A 19235-nucleotide genomic window follows, 5' to 3' on the forward strand; every position below is an offset into this window, starting at 1 on the left:
AAACATACTTTATAGGTGGCTGGAAAACTTCCACTGTCAGTGTTCTTCACTTAAATAAAGATGATTTTCCCTGAAGGAACTGTTTCCGTGAAAAGCCGAAATCAGAACTCAATAGTCGGGATGACTATTAAGCAGGTATTCTTTATTGCAGCGCTGGGCAGCACTGGGGATCGCTCCGCCACAAGTGCTCCGACAAACAAGCAAGATCACAGAGGTTATATGTTGCAAAATATACATATTCATAAGATTAATTTATATAAACATGAGATTTCTTGGAACTCATTAATATATGTAAATGTCCCTGACGCAGGCGTACTTAAGTCCTTAGGTGGTCGTTAGAGATCCTCTGGTGGTCGTTGGAGGAAGTCAGTAGTCTTCATCACTCTGACCGCTGACTGAACTTTGTCTTTACGCATGCTCAGTCCATCTTTGTCTTGCTCATACTTTCCTTACATATCCAAAATCAGGTGGTTCTTGTGTAGTTTCTCCTTATCAGCCCTTTCCAGGGACACAGGGCCTGAAGAATTCCTTTTATCTATCTTCATTACAACTATCTCAGCTAACCAAGGATTTAACACAGGCAAAGCATTCTTACTCTAATGATTAGGTCAAATAAAGAAAGCTCGTTAGCAATTCTGCTATCTAAGTTTACTGGCAAGCTAGGCCAAATTATCTGCGAAAGGGAGACTAAAAGAAAACATTGAGCAACCAAGATATTTACAGGATTTCTTTTTTTGTCTTTGGGATTTTAGCTCTTTTCATTCCCCCCTTTTCTTTAAACTTTGTAAATTCTTTTACAAAGGTTCTAAATTAAAAGTCATTACTACTTCCACATATTTCTTTCAATTATTCGCTTTACACAGCCAACACAAATGGCAAGGATGATAACAATTATTATCATAACAATTAGCCCTTCTAATAATGTAGCCAGCCATCCTTTCAGTGACCATCCTCCTAGGGTCTGCAGAATTTTATTTAGCCAATTATTTTCTGCAGTCTCTCGGAGAGCTTTACTATCTTTTGCTACTCTTTTCATCTCATCTAACTGTCTTTGCAAATCATCAGTCACATTGGGTATGTGGACACAGCAATGTTCTGTATCTAGTTTTAAGTATCCACATACCCCTTGTTCTTTAATCAATAGTAAATCTAATGCTAACCTGTTCTGTATGGTCATCTTAGTATTTGCTTGAACCTGCCTGTTAATAATTTGAAACCCTTTCTGGGTAGCTCTTGATAGTGCTTCTACTTGCCAAGTCAAATTATCTATCAGTATTCTGTTTTCTAATGCCATTAGTCCTGGTAACAAAAAACTTTGAATTCCCCAGCTGAATTCCACAGCAGAGGTAGGTCCTGCCCATGAATCGCCTTCCGGTTCTCGTTTTACTTTTCCCCAATAAGTGGTTTTAATTGGACTTTGCTTCCAAGTCGGGCAGAGTGTCAGAAGTCCTAGGGTTACTTGTCTCCCTGTTGATCCTAGTTTTAATCGAGTAGTCCAATATCCATCTGATGTTACCCACACAGTGTAGCCAGGAGAAGGAATCTTTTGCCTACATTCTTGGGAATGATTTTGAGCGCATTTCTGCTGTAATTCCAAAGTGGAATTGAGAACATTGATCAAAGACTGATTTACCTTTGTGGGGCACCTCCAATTTGTCCTACTAGTATCAGACATTGCCTTTATGCTCCAATCAATACACCAGGCGTTATTTCCTATATACTTCCAAAATCCCTCTACTGGCTTAACCCAAGTTTTGGGAGGCTGTCTAAGTTTCTCGCATTCAGGTGATTTTACCTTTTTCCCTTCCTGAATTGAATCAAAAATACACATTACTAGTTTACCCAGGGCAGTTCCTCCTCCTGATACAAAGCCAAAGTCCTTTTCGCTATAATCTTTAGGACATTTTCCTCCTCTTGGTTTAGCAATTATAGTTTTGTTTCCTATGGTCACTGGATCTTGTAGTACATTCAAAACTCTATCCCTGCAGTCTCCTTTCTGGTCTAAATAGTATCTTACTCCAGCCTTATTTAATTCTTGGGTCATTTTGTCATAATATTCTAGCATTGTCAAATTCACAGGTATGATTCCCCATGGGATAGGTTGGCCTGCAGATTGAGGAATTGGGAGGCAAGCAGTTACACTTGTCAAATTTCGCATTTTACCAAATCCTTGAATGAGCTCTAACATTAAATTGTTAGCATCCTTTTCACACAAACTTTTACACACTAGTAAACAAGCGCATAGCAGCATCAGTAAAACTACTTTCGGGTCAATCTTACGGACGTTGGTCCCGTAGGCTGAGATTTCCATGGTCCAGTAGGTGCTTTCTTAATTCTCGAATAGTGGATCCACGCAGCGTGCTTCTCAAGCTTAACTGCAGTGTAGGTTGTGAGCAGAACTTGAAAAGGGCCACTCCATTTCTCTTCAAGAGGGTCACCTGAAATATTTTTAACATAAACCCAATCCCCAGGTTTAAACAAGTGCACCGGAGAATCTAAACCCCACGCTCTGGTAGATACCACTAATTTATTTACTTCTTGTAATTGTTTTCCTAATGCTATTAGATATTGCCGTAAGCTAATTTCCCCTGCTTGGGTGAGATCTTGCCCTCGATATCTGGTTTGAAATGGTCTCCCATATAAAATCTCAAAGGGACTCAATTTCTCTTTAGTCCTTGGTTTAGTTCGAAGTCTCAATAATGCAATTGGGAGGGCCTGATCCCATCTCAAGTTGGTTTCCTGACAAATTTTGCTCAATTGTGTTTTTATCATATGGTTCATTTTCTCTACCTGTCCACTTGCTTGTGGGCGGTAGGCTGTATGCAATTTCCAATTAATTTCTAAAAACTTACTAGCTTGCTGAACTACCTGTGACACGAAGTGTGGCCCTCTGTCAGAGGAGATAACTTCTGGCACTCCAAACCTAGGAATAATTTCTCTTAATAAAACTTTTGTTACTTCTCGAGCTTTATTTGTTCTGCAAGGGAAAGCTTCAGGCCATCCAGAGTAGGTATCTGTTAACACCAACAGATACCTATACCCCCCTTTTCTAGGGAGCTCCGAAAAGTCTATTTGCCAATTTTGACCTGGAACATTTCCTTTGCCTATGCTTCCAAATTTTACACGATTTTCTACCTTTGGGTTATTTTTCAAACATGTCTCACACCTATCAACCACACTTTTCACAGTTTGAAACAAATTTCTAGCCACTATCTGCTTAGTGAGAGAGTTATACAGAGCTTCAGTTCCCCAGTGAGTTTTATCATGTTCAGTCTTTGTCAGTGCCCACAGTAGTCTAAAGGGGATTATTATCCTGTTATCTTTTAACACTGCCCATCCTGATAGGCCAATTTTAGCCTCTAAGTCAGTAATTAACTTCTGATCCTTTTCATCGTATTCAGCTGATTCAGGTAGTGGCAAAGATTTTTCAGGAATTAAACTTAGTATCTCACCTTGTTCCGCTGCTTGCCTTGCTTCATAATCAGCCAACTTATTTCCCACTTCCCTGTCAGTGTTACCTTTCTGATGTCCTTTGCAGTGCATAATCGCCACTGCTGACGGAAGTTGCACAGCTTCTAAAAGTCGCAGTATTATATCAGCGTGTTTTATACCTTTCCCTTGAGCAGTTAAGAGTCCTCGCTCCTTCCAAATTGCTCCGTGAGCATGCACTACGCCAAAGGCATATTTTGAATCTGTCCATATATTCACGCGCAATCCTTTGGCAAGCTCCAGTGCTCTCACTAAGGCAACTATTTCGGCTCGTTGTGCAGATGTGCCTTTAGGGAGTGACTTTGCTTCCACCACCTGATCTGTGGTGGTCACAGCATACCCTGCCATTCGAACTCCATTCTTTACAAAACTACTCCCATCGGTATACCAAGTGTGGTCAGCTTCTTCCAGTGGCTCATCCTTCAGGTCAGGCCTGCTTGCGTATACGGTCTCAATGGTTTCTATACAATCATGTACAACAGTCTTCATTTCCTGCTTATTACTTAGAAAAGAAGCGGGGTTAATTACAGCGGATGTAACGATTTCAATATCGTCCTGTTCCATCAGGACTGCTTGATACTTCAGAAACCTTGATGGTGACAGCCAATGTCCTCCTTTTTGTTCCAAAACGGAAGTTACAGCATGGGAAGTATGCACAACCATCTTTTGTCCCAAGGTAAATTTTCGAGCTTCTTGAATGATCAAAACAACAGCGGCAACTGCCCGAAGGCATCCCGGCCATCCTTTACTTACCTCATCCAATTGTTTGGAAAAATATGCTACTGCTCGTTTATAAGGACCCAGCCTCTGGGCTAGAATTCCCAAAGCCACTCCTTGTCTCTCATATGAGAACAACCAGAAGGGCTTTGTTATGTCTGGCAGGCCCAAAGCTGGAGCTCTCATTAATTCCAATTTCAATTCTTTGAATGCCCTCTTGGCTTCATCAGTCCATGTTAACTGTGTCTGACTATTTTTCAACAGTTCGTACAAGGGTTTAACTAAAAGTCCATAATTATAAATCCATAATCGACACCAACCTGTCATTCCCAGAAAGGTTCGCAGCTCTTTTACTGTGGTCGGTTCTGGGGTCCTGCAGATGGCTTCTTTTCGGTCATTCCCGAGCTGTCTCTGTCCTTTAGAAATCACAAATCCCAAGTAGATTACTTCTTTTTTCAAGATCTGGACTTTCTGCAACGATACTCGATAACCACTTAGTCCAAGAAAATTTAACAAACTCACAGTCCATTCCTTACATTCTTCTTCTTTTTCCGTAGCTATCAGAATATCATCCACATATTGCAAAAGGGTACCATTTCCTGGAGGCCTTTCCCAGACCTCTAATTCTTTAGCCAATTGATTTCCAAAAATTGTGGGGCTATTCTTAAATCCTTGAGGTAACACTGTCCAGGTTAGTTGGGTTTTCCGTCCTGAATCAGGGTTTTCCCACTCAAAGGCAAAAAAGTTGCGGCTTTCAGGGGCCAAGGTGAGGCAAAAGAATGCATCTTTCAGATCTAGTACTGTGAACCATTCATAGGTTTCTTTTAAACTGGTCAATAAAGTGTATGGGTTTGCCACTACCGGGTGCAAATCTTCAACTATCCGATTTATTGCCCGTAGGTCTTGCACCAATCGGTAGGTTTTGCCATCAGGCTTTTTGTCAGGCAGAATGGGAGTGTTGTACTCTGGAGAGCATTCAGTCAATAATCCGAATTTTATAAATTCATCTATAATATGTTTCACTCCTCGTCTATCTTCCAATTTCAAAGGATATTGTTTCACCCTAATGGGTCGTGCTCCTTCTTTGAGTTTAACAACAACCAATTCCGCATTTTTAGCTTTTCCAGGTATTCCCGAGGCCCATACTCCTGGGTATACCTGGTCTTTTATTTCCTGCATAATTTCTTCTTCTCTAACTTGGGGTTCAGTGAGAACCAAACTTAAAATTTCAATGTGGTTTTCTTCTGGTATTTTAAATTCGATTTCCCCATCTTTAAATCTTATTTCAGCATTCAATTGTTCTAATAAGTCCCTTCCCAAAAGTGGTCTAGGAGCTTCAGGCAAGTAGAGGGATTTATGAATCCCTACACTTTTTCCAATTTTAAATTTCAATGGTCTTAGAAAGAAAGCCCTCTCAACCTGCCCTGTTGCTCCCACAATGTTGACAGTTTGTTTACTCACGGGCAATAAAGTCTGATTTAATACTGAAAATGTGGCACCTGTATCTATTAAAAATTCTACAGGTTTTTCTTCTTTCCCTAGCTGAATTTTTACCAAGGGTTCTGCTAGGGAAGATTCCCCTGGTCCCCATCAATTTTCTTCCGTGTTGGCTACCATCACCGGTTTGCCCAGTCTCGGGCAATCTTTTTTCCAGTGCCCCAGTTGTTTACAATAGACGCACTGATCTCTCAAGAGGGGTTGATTTCCTCTCTTCCCTCTAAGTGGGGCACTTGCACCACTTCTCATAACTCCTCTCCCCTCATTGCTGTTGCTCCGAGGGGGTATCTGACCTTCTACGGTGCGCAAAGCAGCTACTGTAGCATTAGCAATTGTTTTACCCATTTGTTTTTCCTTTCGACTATCTCTATTCCGATACACTTGCCAAGCAGTTTCCAATAACCTTTCCAAGTCCCTTGCATCTGCCCCTTGCACTTTCTGTAATTTCCTTCTAATATCATCCACCGACTGTCCCAGAAACAGAAATATTAGCTGACTTTTACCTTCTTGAGAGGTAGGGTCTAAAGGAGTATATTTCCGCATTCCTTCCTTTAGCCGATTCAAAAAGTCAGTAGGTGACTCCTTTTTATCTTGTTTTATCTCATACAGCTTAGACCAATTTACTGATTTTGGGACAGCATTTCTTATTCCGTACGCAATCCATTCCCTGTACCGCCCTAGTAAATTCCTGGTTCCCGTCTGGTTAGGGTCCCAGCCGGGATTTGTAATTGGAACATGATTATCCACTGTTCCTGGCAGAGTCCCAGCCAGCACCAGAGCCTGCACCTGAGTCCTAGCTGCTCTCACAACCATCTGTTTTTCTGATTCACTGAACACTGCATCCAGCATTGCATCCACATCCTCCCAGTCAGGGTCCTGGGTTTTCACAATCAATTCAAATCCTTTAGCAACCCTCTCAGGGTCGTCCCGATAACTCCCTGCAGTAACTCGCCAGCCGTCCAAGTCTGCTAAAGTGAAAGGTACTTTAATTCTAACAGGTCCTCCCACTCCCATCGCTTGTCTTAAGGGAGCCTGTATCGCAGGTCCCACTTTGCTTCGGGTCCTGGTGGTTATGGGAGAAAACCTAATATCTGTTTCCTCTCTCTCTCTCATCTCCGGCTCTTCTCTCCCAACAGCACCCGCATCTCCTTCTCTATCACCTTCCCTTTCTAGCGGAGGCAAATAATCCTCTAACCTTTCATTCTGCGAACCAACTTTCAAACATCTCTGTCCAATGCTACACGCCGAGCAACACCTTTTCAATATCCTATTTTGCTTATTTCTCTCCTTTTCTATCGCCAAGACCATAGGGTCCTGGGGCGCCAAATTAATTCCGCACTCTTTCTGCCACTCAGGGTGATTCCGCAGAGTGAAAAACATATCTGCATAAACCACCTCATCCCATTTTCCTTCCCGCCGCAAAAATAACATTAGTTGCAACAAAGTATTATACTTCAAAGTTCCGTTCAAAGGCCATTTTTCACCATCTTCTAATTTGTACAGGGGCCACCACTGATCACAATATTTGATTAATGTTTTCTTATTCACACTCCCACCTGGTGGTCCCCCTATCTCTTTCCAGTGTGCTAAGATACATCCTAGGGGGCTTTTCTTTACAATACCACCACTTTGCTGTCCCCCCATTCTACCTTATTGATTCTGTACTTCTGTTATTCTCCCACAGATTATTTTAATAACCTCAACCTGTCGCGCTTTATTCTCCCACTCTGACCACGTTCCACAATTCTCACATTGAATAAACAATTCACAAGGAAAAGCGGTTCACATTCATTTTCAGGATGAGACGCACAGGTCTCCAGGTTTTCCACACTCACTTTGCAGTCACACTGTGTTTCAGTCACTCACCAGTCACACCAGAGTTAACTCAGCTCATTCACGCTTAGTTGCTGATTTCGCAGTGCCTAACGAATATATCCAAATTCAATACCAATAAACCAATATCCGAGTTTGGTGCCAGTAAATCCATACCACCAACAGTACAAACTCATGCGGGTTTCATAAGTGTACCAATACCAAAAGGCACGTTCTTGCAGAAGTACAAGGCTTAACCCGTGCCTGTACCAACGTACCACCAACAGTACAAACTCATGCGGGTTTCATGAGTGTACCAATACCAAAAAGCACGTTCATGCAGAAGTACAAGGCTTAACCCGTGCCTGTACCAACGTACCACCAACAGTACAAACTCATGCGGGTTTCATGAGTGTACCAATACCAAAAAGCACGTTCATGCAGAAGTACAAGGCTTAACCCGTGCCTGTACCAACGTACTAAATACCAAATGTATACCCTCAGGCACTAGTAGCCTGGTATACGGCGCTCAGCGTAGGACGTCTCCTACGACTTATGAGAACCTTCCAAATGACCGGTCCCAAATTCCAAAACAGAAAAGATTTAAAGAATACCTTTTTCCTTTAGATGGTCCTTGTCTGCTCCCGCAGTGATCCGATTGAGGCGAGGAGTCCCTCCGGGAAATCCCGGGGGTACCCTAGGGAGTCCTGTTCTCAGCGGGTCCTGCAGCCGAGCAGAGCGGGTCCCATCTGGGTCGCCAAACTGTTTCCGTGAAAAGCCGAAATCAGAACTCAATAGTCGGGATGACTATTAAGCAGGTATTCTTTATTGCAGCGCTGGGCAGCACTGGGGATCGCTCCGCCACAAGTGCTCCGACAAACAAGCAAGATCACAGAGGTTATATGTTGCAAAATATACATATTCATAAGATTAATTTATATAAACATGAGATTTCGTGGAACTCATTAATATATGTAAATGTCCCTGACGCAGGCGTACTTAAGTCCTTAGGTGGTCGTTAGAGATCCTCTGGTGGTCGTTGGAGGAAGTCAGTAGTCTTCATCACTCTGACCGCTGACTGAACTTTGTCTTTACGCATGCTCAGTCCATCTTTGTCTTGCTCATACTTTCCTTACATATCCAAAATCAGGTGGTTCTTGTGTAGTTTCTCCTTATCAGCCCTTTCCAGGGACACAGGGCCTGAAGAATTCCTTTTATCTATCTTCATTACAACTATCTCAGCTAACCAAGGATTTAACACAGGCAAAGCATTCTTACTCTAATGATTAGGTCAAATAAAGAAAGCTCGTTAGCAATTCTGCTATCTAAGTTTACTGGCAAGCTAGGCCAAATTATCTGCGAAAGGGAGACTAAAAGAAAACATTGAGCAACCAAGATATTTACAGGATTTCTTTTTTTGTCTTTGGGATTTTAGCTCTTTTCAGAACTATATTTTAACAGTTTTCTATATATTTTTTTTCCCCTCCAAAATATTTTATTTTTTTTGTAGCTTGTCTCCCACTTTCTGAAATTTCTGTGGGGAAGAAAACATTCCATTTTTAACAACTTGTGGTGTTGAGCTTTAGATGACAGCAGTTTGGTGTGTGTGTGTCCCCTGCAACTCGTAAAATAAAGTAAAAATGAAAGAAAAAACATAGTAGAAATGGATTCTTAAATAGCTGTCTGCATCTGCCTGCCGTTCAACAAAATAAATTGCTTCCATCAGCTGGCTAGATGGCTTTCCTTCTAAAGACAGGCCACTTTGTGGACTTCATAATGTATATTGGCAAACTCCAGTTACAAGTGAGTGTATTTAAGAGTCGCAAGAACTGAACTGTCAGGTACTTTGAGGAAAGCATTGCTCTTTTCAAAGATGACAATGACTCTTATAAATGTTAACTAATGGAAGTTTGTGGTGTGCACAGTCACACTGAAACAAAAGGGAGGGGCAGGGAAAAGGGGTTGTGTGTGTGAAGTGGGAACTAAGGCTTAGAAGGATTAAGCCTTAAATTAAAGTTAGTGTCTTCCAGAGTTGGTCACCAAAATAAAGTTGAACCCTGCTTGATTAACCAGGAGCCCTAAAAATCAGGGCATGTAGATTTGTGAGCAAGTTTAGAATTAGTCAAGAGATTACACCAATCTTGTCAAAGATGTCCTCTGGTCCAGCTCCACGATCATCACCACGCAATCCTTCAGGCTGATTTTCAGAGGTTTTTAAGCCTCGCCACTGAAACCCTCTCTGGGAAAGCCAGGGCAAGGATGGCAGCACCAGCCGAGCCCAGGTGTCATGAATGAGTGATTTAGATCACTTAAAAAATCACCATCAAAGGTATTAGCAAAAGTGGTTTTAATATGATGTTGTAAAAGCGTGACTTAACAAAGTTCGATGGCAAGGTTCACTCTATTAATTACTGCATGGAACAAACATACACAGGCAAACTGGGTTACACTTGAGTTAAAATGATTCACAGAGACACCAAGGATACAAAAGGGTATGGAGGACCCTCCTGTTGAGTCATGAGGTTCAGAGTAGACCCCCTTGCTTTCTAAACTCCTGATGGAGCTCAGGTGTGGCTAGGTCCAATCTTAGTCTCAGACTGGGACAACAATTTATGTCTAAGGGATTATATATGCAAAATTTATCAATTCAGCATGCAATCAAAGTTGCCAAGACAAAATCAAAGTTACCATACTACAAGGTTATGCGCGATATCAGTCGCTTACCAAAGATCTGCTGTTGGTAAAAGATCTCTCTGCCTCGAGGAGCAACCTTGAGAGGTGTCCCAGCTCAAGGGGAGATCACCGCCATGCAGCCACGCTGCCTAGCAGGGAGAGCTCAAAAAAGGCTCACTTTGGCTGTCGTATTTATAGATAAAGTGGTTGGCTCGTAGTCAAATTACATGTGATGATAGGAAAGATATGCATGAGGCTCCCTGTACCCACAACTTTCTTTGTTCCTTGGTAAATGAGTCTTGGAAAAGCCACCCGCTATTCATGTGTCCATCGCATGATGGCTGTTCCAAGCTCATATGCATCGATGCTCACTGTGCCACCCCACTTCTTTGTGGGTTCTCAGAGAACAGGTCGGAACCAGAGGAGTTCTTGGCCCGGCCACGACTCAAGCCTTTACCTCCTTTGCAGCCTGTACCAAACTACCGCGAGTTTGGTTAAGAGGTCGAGTGCATCCGTCACAGCAGGTACCACCACGCCTGGCAGACTGCCCAAGCGCTGATCAAACCAGTTTCAGGGTTGCTCTCTGCTGCCGGCATGGTGCAGCGGTGCTGAAGTGCTGCCAAAGATTACACGGCCGCGAAGCAAGCTGACAGTGTGCTGCTGCAGTAATCGTGTTATGCTGCAATAACGCCTTGCTCCTCTTCCCTCTACCTAGAAATAATTGATAAAAGAAAATCTTAATCCTGATATTTTTATAAACTGTAAGATGTTAAGAAATGCCAGCAACTGGGCAGCCTCTTTGTAAATTATGCCCAACCTTCAGGTGACAATTACAAAGGAATGAGGATCTTATTTCACGCTTGGGATGGAAACCTGGGCATGGATATATGTTCAATGTCTGAGTTACAATGCCCTGGGGCATAGTGTTGCTTTTAACATCTGACCATAAATAGAAAGCTGCAATGGCAGAACTATAGCAAGAGAATTGTCATCCTGGCGTTGAACAGACATAATGTCTAACCTGGTTGTTTCCCTGTGGTTACCTGAACCAGTTTGCTCTTGTTTTGTGGTCAGTTCTGGTTGTTGGAGTGTGAAGTTCACTTTTTCTAGAGCATCTCTTCACGACTGTTCCATTTTTCCTTCTCCTGTCTTTTTTGGATCTAACTTAGGCTAAAGGGCTTTAAATTTAAAGTTATTCCTAAAACAAACTTCTACAGCAGTCTGTTGGCACTGCTATATCCTTCCTAGCATTTGAGTTTCCTACTTGTTCTTTTTGTTCTGTTTGTACAGCCAAATCAGGTCTGGGTCTGTGAGCTGGGTCTGGGTCTGTTCTTAGGTACCACTTGGCTGGATTTAGGCATCAGCACCGAGGTCAGCCTGTGGCCTGAGTCACTGGCAGATGTCTGAAGGTAGATGGGGCAATGCCATGTAGCTATGGCAAAACCACGATACTGTGTAGGCTGGTGGGAAACAGGATCCCCTCCAGGAGGGAAGGTTTGCTGGATGGAGAAGAGATCTAGCAAGGATTTCTGAAGCCAGTGTTGCCAGATTGTTATATTGCTTGTATTGAACTATCTTTTCATACAATCCTTTTTGGAAGTGTGTATTTACATCCTGAAGGAGGCATATTTACTGTATTTGCATTGAAACATAGAACGCCGAGTATAGACAGAGTAATGTATCTGTCTGCTTACTAAAGATGTCACCTTTCGTCTTTAAAGGCTTGTATGGATTTTGACCTTTTGATAAATATTCTACAAGATTATAGAATTACCTAAGATCACTAGTAATTCCTTTATTGGATTTCTAATGCTAGATGGAGATTCTATCACTGATTGTAAACTCTATTACCAAAAAAACTAACCACATGCACTCCTCCAAGTCCCCCCCACTTCCACCATGCCCAAAATTTCAAGCAGCTAGGCAAAATTCCTTGGCAGTCTTATATCTGTTTCAGCAACCATGGCCACTCTTTCTCTCCAGTGTATCTAAAGCACTCACATGATATCTTCTTGTCCATTGCATATTTGAAAGACAATTTCTCCTTATTTGATATTCTTATTTGTGGAAGTTCTGGCACTAATTCCTACTGGTTCCCTGGTGGCATGCAATCCTCAGCCTGGAAGCTTTTCCAAGTGGGGAGCTGGAACCCTTTATAGGAAGGACACATCCCTTTTCTTGTTATACACATTTTCAATCAAATATGGGTAATACTAGAATGACAATAGCCATATGGGGACCTGGGATCATGATGAATCATGCTTGCTGTGTTTCAGAGATTATCAACAGAATGAAGGACTCATCCCTACAGCCATCCCAGTGTGTGTGGAGAAGTGCAGTGCAAGGATCATCACCACGTTAAGAACTTGTTGGGATGAAAATACAGAGCAGAGGCTAATTTTCTTGTCTGTGAAAAAGTAGCCAAGAGAAGCAAGCCATGAAGGGTGAGTTTTGCTCCCTTGTGAAAAGCTTATTACCACAAATAGGTTATACCTTTCACCTGACAGGTATCAAAAGTGTTTTGTAGACAGTGTGAAATGTGCAAGAGTTGTTTGTTCACCACTCAAATGCAGCTGTTGTAGAGAAGGGAAATAGCTGCTGAACAGCCTGCAATGACAATGTTCGGTGGTTTAGAGCAGAAAATGAAGACGATTAATATCCAGTTGAAACCAGACGTCATGTTAATTAGGCAAATAGTAAGCTAGCCCTCTTTTTTATTTTAATACAGACTGTGGTTGCTTCAGGTGTCACGGATGATGCAGTGCCTCCTGTTTAGTTTTCTATGTCTGTGATCAATACTCTCCCTACTCATTTCAAATGTTTGTATAGTCTCTTCTTGAAGCAAAATAGGTCATATTAATCTTGCTACATATAAAAAGCCTCAAAATAATCTAAAAAGATAAAATATATAGAAGTGCCTCATTCTTTGCAGTTGTGCTTACTAAAAAGTAGATACCCCCTATCTCCCCTCCCTGCAACCCCTTCTCTCAGGTAATTGCATTTTATTCCTTTCAATATCTCAGTATTTTATTATATAATAATCTATGATAGAATTTGGCCAGGATGCCAGCCTACAGCTTTGTATCTTGCAAGATAGCTGTAGGTTACAAAAGTTGTTATAGGGGACCTTGAGATTCACTGTCTACATGTTCTGTTGCTTTTGCACTTTCTGTAGGCAGCTGCTGGTGGTTACTGTCAGAGGGAGGCTTTTGAATTAGATGAACCTTTATTCTGCTCCAGTGAGGCCAGTGTTAAATTATGCCAGATGGGAAAATTACTTTATTTCAAAATTATTTCTTCCCTCAGCAAGCTACCCCTTTAAACTAGCGTGAGAAATGACTACGTAATTAGCAGCATGTGTAGATTCTGCAGAGACATGTGGTAGGAGGACCCAAGCATGATCAAACTATGGCACCTCATGAAAAGGCCTGGAATATGGAACAGACAAGTCGTTCCCTCCGAAATCCAGCCACCAGGAGGAAACTACTGGAATCTAAAACTATACACGATATGCTGTGTTGCTTGGCACCAGATGATAAACAAATGTGACCTCATTGTATATGCCCCAATAGGCACATTAGGATCTTGGACAACATGGTGAGCAAACTGGAAAAATATGTTGATCGTTTGGAGGGACTGGTGCAGCTGGTGGCAGAGAAAAGGAAGACAGATGAGCTCTTGTCATCAATGTTGCCTGGGTTTTTTGACTGGCACTCTGGACAAATGTGTTGCTAAGCAAAGTGTTGCTCTAACACACTTGAAATTAAGAAACAAAAGCCAACAAAAACAAAAGAATATCAGAAGCAGGAGAAGAAATAGGAAGGCAATATTGGTCAGCATGATGGGCAGTGATCTCCATGCATCGCTTTCCTTGATTCCTACTGAAGTTTTGGAAAATGCTTTCAGTAACTTCTGTCTATTTCCAAAACAAATCAGGGCAAATGAAGGAAATGGAGAACAAGAAACAGTGGTCACAAAAGAAATTATCCCCTTCTCCTCCTCCTTTCCAGCTTCACTGGAGAGAGCAGCTCATTGCTTGGTGGAGCTACAACTTGTGTTCTCTCAGCACAGCATCCCCCTTAGAGTGGTCAGTCTCCTGAGTGACCTGTACAGCCTCTTCTATAACATCCTTAAAACAGATGGTGTTTGGCGCTTTCTGGCTATTGAGCAAATAGTCATGGAATAGCAAAGCTTTTGTCGTGACTCTTCTGCTGACCTTGGAGAGGGACCTCTGCTAGAATAACTCAGTAGGCAGGTTAGTAGCAAATGTATTTCCATAATCTATTGATGGGTGTGAGGAGGCAACTTGTTTCCGCATCCGCCAAAGTAAGTTGTGAAGTGGTTGAAGATCTCTCCTAGGAAAAAAAACTGAATAAAATGTCAGTTTAGTCCAGTGAAGGACCATTGATACAGTAACTTCAAACATTTTTTGTCCCCCCGCCCCCCTTTTCTTTACATTTTGGAAAATAGTCACTGCAGGATCGAAGGTTCAGATTTATTTGCACCCCGCACCCCACATCTAGGATATGCAATAAGAATAGTTGCGGTCTTTTTGTTGCTAAAGGTAGAAAGCACTGGTGAAGCATGTATGGTGGCTAGCAGCCTACCCGTCTGCAGTGGGATCAACCACACTGAAGAAATAGCTATTATGTCTGTGAAATTCCTGAGTGCTGTGATTACTTTTGAGATAGGCCATATACCCAGAGAGGTAACAGCCCAAGTCTGGCTGGTTGTGAGCTGGGGTGGAGGTCCGGGTACATGAGAGGGTAAGGATTGCCACCCACTGAGGCATGGTGGCACACCTATCACGAGTGTGAGGTAAAACCTGTTGGTGTAAACTTTCTTCCAGGCGATTAACCTTTGAGTTTTATCTTATGTTTGCTATGGGTGCTTGTGATTTGTTACTGTGGGTCACCAGGTACATGACAAATGGTGTATCAGAGCCCTTAAATTTGTTGTCTTGATTTTCTGTATATATGGAATTTCTCTTCCCAATACAGATAAAATAAATGCAAAATGTGCAAGTTTTCTCAATTCACAATTCATCCTCAGAAGTATCAGAGCAGGCTACATATTTTTCCTTGATGACTATTTCTGTTGTTCTGGTAACATTCCCCTCTATTGGAATAAGTACCAATCTGACGTGCCCCCCTGCCGTGACCTGCTCATGTCATTCTTTCTGCCTCAGTTTTTCTCAGTTTGTAAAGGGAAGATTAAATCTTCCAGATTAATCAGTTACTGTTTGTAGAGTACTTTGAGGTATTCACTAAAAGGTGCTAGCATAGAAGTGTTGGGCATGAAGACAGTGAGAAGTGCTCAGAATGCTCTTATCAGGGCTTATTAATCACCATGTAAATTTATAGTGCTGTGCAAACATTGCACAGTGATAAGACCTCTGTTAGACCTCTGCTTTAGGGTTAGACCTCAGCTTTAGTGCTCACCAAGGAACAGGATCTACGTGCCCCACTTCCCATCATACAGTACTGCATCATTTGGACTCTGCTGAAAATGCTTACGGAAAAGCAGAATGAAATTTAAACCTGCAAGGTCTTCTCAAAACATATTTCAGGGCCATGTTACTGACAAGTCTGGGCTACCTATTGTGGCTTAATTGTCTTTTTAAAATAAGGTAAATATGATATACATCCTGAATGTCTGTGTCTTAGGCGTGTTGAGGTATGTTGCTGTGTTTGCTCCCGGAAGAAAAACGCTGATGTTATTTTCCAATTAGAGCAGGTGAGTGTAAGCAGAAAAGCAGACTGTCTTGCAATAGGGTGGGAGCCCTTCCAGTGAGGCTTTGTGTCACAGTGTGTAAATGCCCAGAGAGAGCCAGTCCGTGGGAGGAGGATATTAATGTGGGTGAAACCACATGCAGAGGAAATTCAGCAGGAGGAGGCACAGGCTGCTCAATGTGGGAAGCAATCTGGGAAGGCTGAAGACTGGTTGCACCACAGAGCAGCTGTTTGCATTGCAGGTGGGCTTCGTATAGGGGAATTTAACAACATTTCTCTTAGAATTTAGAACTGGGACATGCCTAACATAATTGCTTTTAAAGAGCAGGCTAAGACATTAGGTGGGTACTAGGTTTTCCTTGTAACAACAAAGTAAGGAAAAATGTATTGGAAAGCAGGCTAATCTCTATGCTTCAGGGTGCAATGCAGCTTCGGACCCAGCTCAGGACACTAGTCTCCCCCTTGAGCGCCTGACTGCCTGGCTGCAAGAATTATTATTTATTTCTCTGAAGCCACTGGACTTGACCTTTGCAGGGCCACAATGATATGCTACATGAAAGGACTGTGGGGTCCAATCAATCAATAGCTATTTTTTCCTCTGCACCTGTGAGTGACAGCTGCCCTTTGGATGGAGATAACTTGAAAAGATTTGATCTTCAGAACGGAGTGAGGAGGTTCGCTCCTTATACAGGCTACGTACTTCTATGATGTGTTTTGTATGCATCGAGTCATGGCTCTTGTGATACTATGCTGAGATAAATAGGGTTTTTCCTTGTCCCTGACTGGGACATTTAAACAAAATGTCATGGATTTACAGAATGAAGAGATGAAGTTGGTGTTTAAATTAGAAGTAAGATGGGGAGTTTCTATACATGCTATCTGGATCTGAGACGTTGCCTGTGTTTATATTGTGTAATGTATTGCCAGTTCTGGCAGCGTATGCAATGTTTACCTCGGTGTGCTAGTGAGTTGAGATCCCCCCACAGAAAGGCTTGCAGCCCTGACGTGGCTCCACTCCTTTCAGGGCTGAGCTAGCAGGGGATGCAGTAGGTGGGCATATCAGGTCAGACCTAGTCTGGCATCTCTGCAGCAGAATCAGCTGCATATCCTCTGCTAACCACCTACTGAGGATTCGTTCTCAAGTTTGGATTTGAAACTGTGGGATCCCAGCACAGGATATATGGCATAATGCTTGACCATAATTAATTCTTACTTGACAGTCTCAGAGCCTGCTCCTTCTTTTTCACTATTGGACCTGGGGTGGCAGGAGTGGAAGGAATCACAGTGCCACGGCACTGCTTGTTTGGGGACACTAAATATAGAGCGTCAAGGATGGAAAGTGCTAGCTTGCATAGGTGGCATGCCTGCTGGTTTGTACTTCCGATGATTTTGTGTTAGATCTGACTCACTCTTTCATTGGCAATTTCTGTTGGACCTTCTTAATTGTTATTTGCATCTGCAGTGACTGTCAAAGGCCACCCAGTTTAACAGTGTTTACCATTTGCAACTGAGAAGTGACCTATATTTAATGAACAAAATATTGTGTAAATGTGTGTCACTGTACTAGTGATATTGTGCTTCAACCTGTGTTGTTACCATCTTGACACCTGTATGTGTTCATTTTTCTCCTACTTCCTGCGGTGACCTCAGTGGCCTTGTGCTTCAGCATTGCAATGCCAAACTGTGAGAAGGAAAGCATGTAAAAAAACTCATGCCTCATTAGAGTTCATCCCAACGGGAGGAAGAATTGGAACAAAACTGAACTGTGATCTTTGGGAAAACAAATGTTGGGTTCTAAACAGATTATCTGTGTCCCCTGTAACAAACCTTCCTTTCCCTATGTTTCCATGACCAGCCTTGAGTTGGACTTTCAGATGCAGAAATCAAGGCAAGCATCTTCATGCCCCGCCAGCTGAAAAAGATCCATCATTATAGTGCATCTGAAATTAAGAAGTCTATCAAGCTTCAGCTTGTGCTAAAATCTTTTGCAATCACTGCACTTTCTGATACTGGCAACATAAATAGTTTTAGTGGAATAAATAGTGATGAGCCATATGCACGTTAGGAAGAATGAAGGTGAATTATAGTCCATATTTTTTATGCAAGCTATTTAGGATGGACAACTTGTGCTTTCTTAAGGAACAGTACTTCTGCAGCTGAAACCTGTTCATACGTTGCTGCCTCCTCTGGCAGATAGACCTTTTCACAGGCACCCCTGGGAGCTGTTTTTCAGTTGTGTTTTGTTTGCTTGTTTTTAGCAATAAACCATTTCTGGACTGTAGAGAGACAGTGATCCAGACGTGGATTGGTAATAGGGCTTTGCCCATCCTGCAACCACAGCTTGCTAGCTGCGTGAGCCCCGTTCAGTACAGTGACACATATAGGAGATATGTATGCCCAGAGGCTCCATCCCACGGTGGGCAGGGAGGCGGCCTGGGAATTCGCAAGCACACTTCACAGCTGCTGCAATCCTGCAAGGTTTGTTCCAAAGCAACACTTATTGCATAATCAGGAAGAAAATTAATCAACCTACCAAGGAAACTCAGTTCAAGGCTTTCTGCACAAAATAGCCATGATAGGAGAGCAGTGACTGTTGCAAAGGCAAGGCAAAAGAAACAGGCTTTGGAGAAGAAGCCGGTGTGTTAACCTCATTTGGCAAGGACAAGAATTTGGAGAGGTAAAGTCACTTGGCAGGTGTTGAAACTTGGGGTGTTAATGGGAGGAGGGAAGGGAAAGGGAGGCAAAGCAGCAAACGGGGGAGAAAAACCTGGAGGATCATTATCTCTGATCAAAATGTCCTGTGGTGCACAAAACATTCAGTAGCTCTGCTCTGCTTTAAAACTTGTACCACTAAGGAATACTTCGAAGTGACAGATCTTCTCACTTTGAGCTGTCTAAATCAGACAATTCTGTCAAGAGAGTGCCCTCTGTTGTAGGTAATGGCTAAATGCATGCCATCACCACAGACCGTTTTTCCACAGGCTGTCAGGGTGGATGCTGTCTGCTATAATTTCAGCTTCTAACCAGCTTTATTTTTCTCAGTTACTTATAAATACATATGGACTGAGATTACACCTAGAGAGGCAAATAGAGTCCATTGTAAGGGGGATCTGTGTGTATTTGAAAACTGTGGCTGTAATGTATGCATGTTCTAGCTATCCATTATCTTCATAACAATGAGGTTTCAAAAAGAATAGGGAGCTTAAAATCCTTAATTTAATAGAATTATTCAGGAGGTTTCCTCTCTACAAACAATAGCAAGAATTTTATAATGTGCTTATGCTGCAGCATGTACAGACACAGGTACACCCACTG

The sequence above is a fragment of the Mycteria americana genome, chromosome 6 (genome assembly GCF_035582795.1).
Source record: "Mycteria americana isolate JAX WOST 10 ecotype Jacksonville Zoo and Gardens chromosome 6, USCA_MyAme_1.0, whole genome shotgun sequence".
Lineage (NCBI taxonomy): Eukaryota > Metazoa > Chordata > Aves > Ciconiiformes > Ciconiidae > Mycteria > Mycteria americana.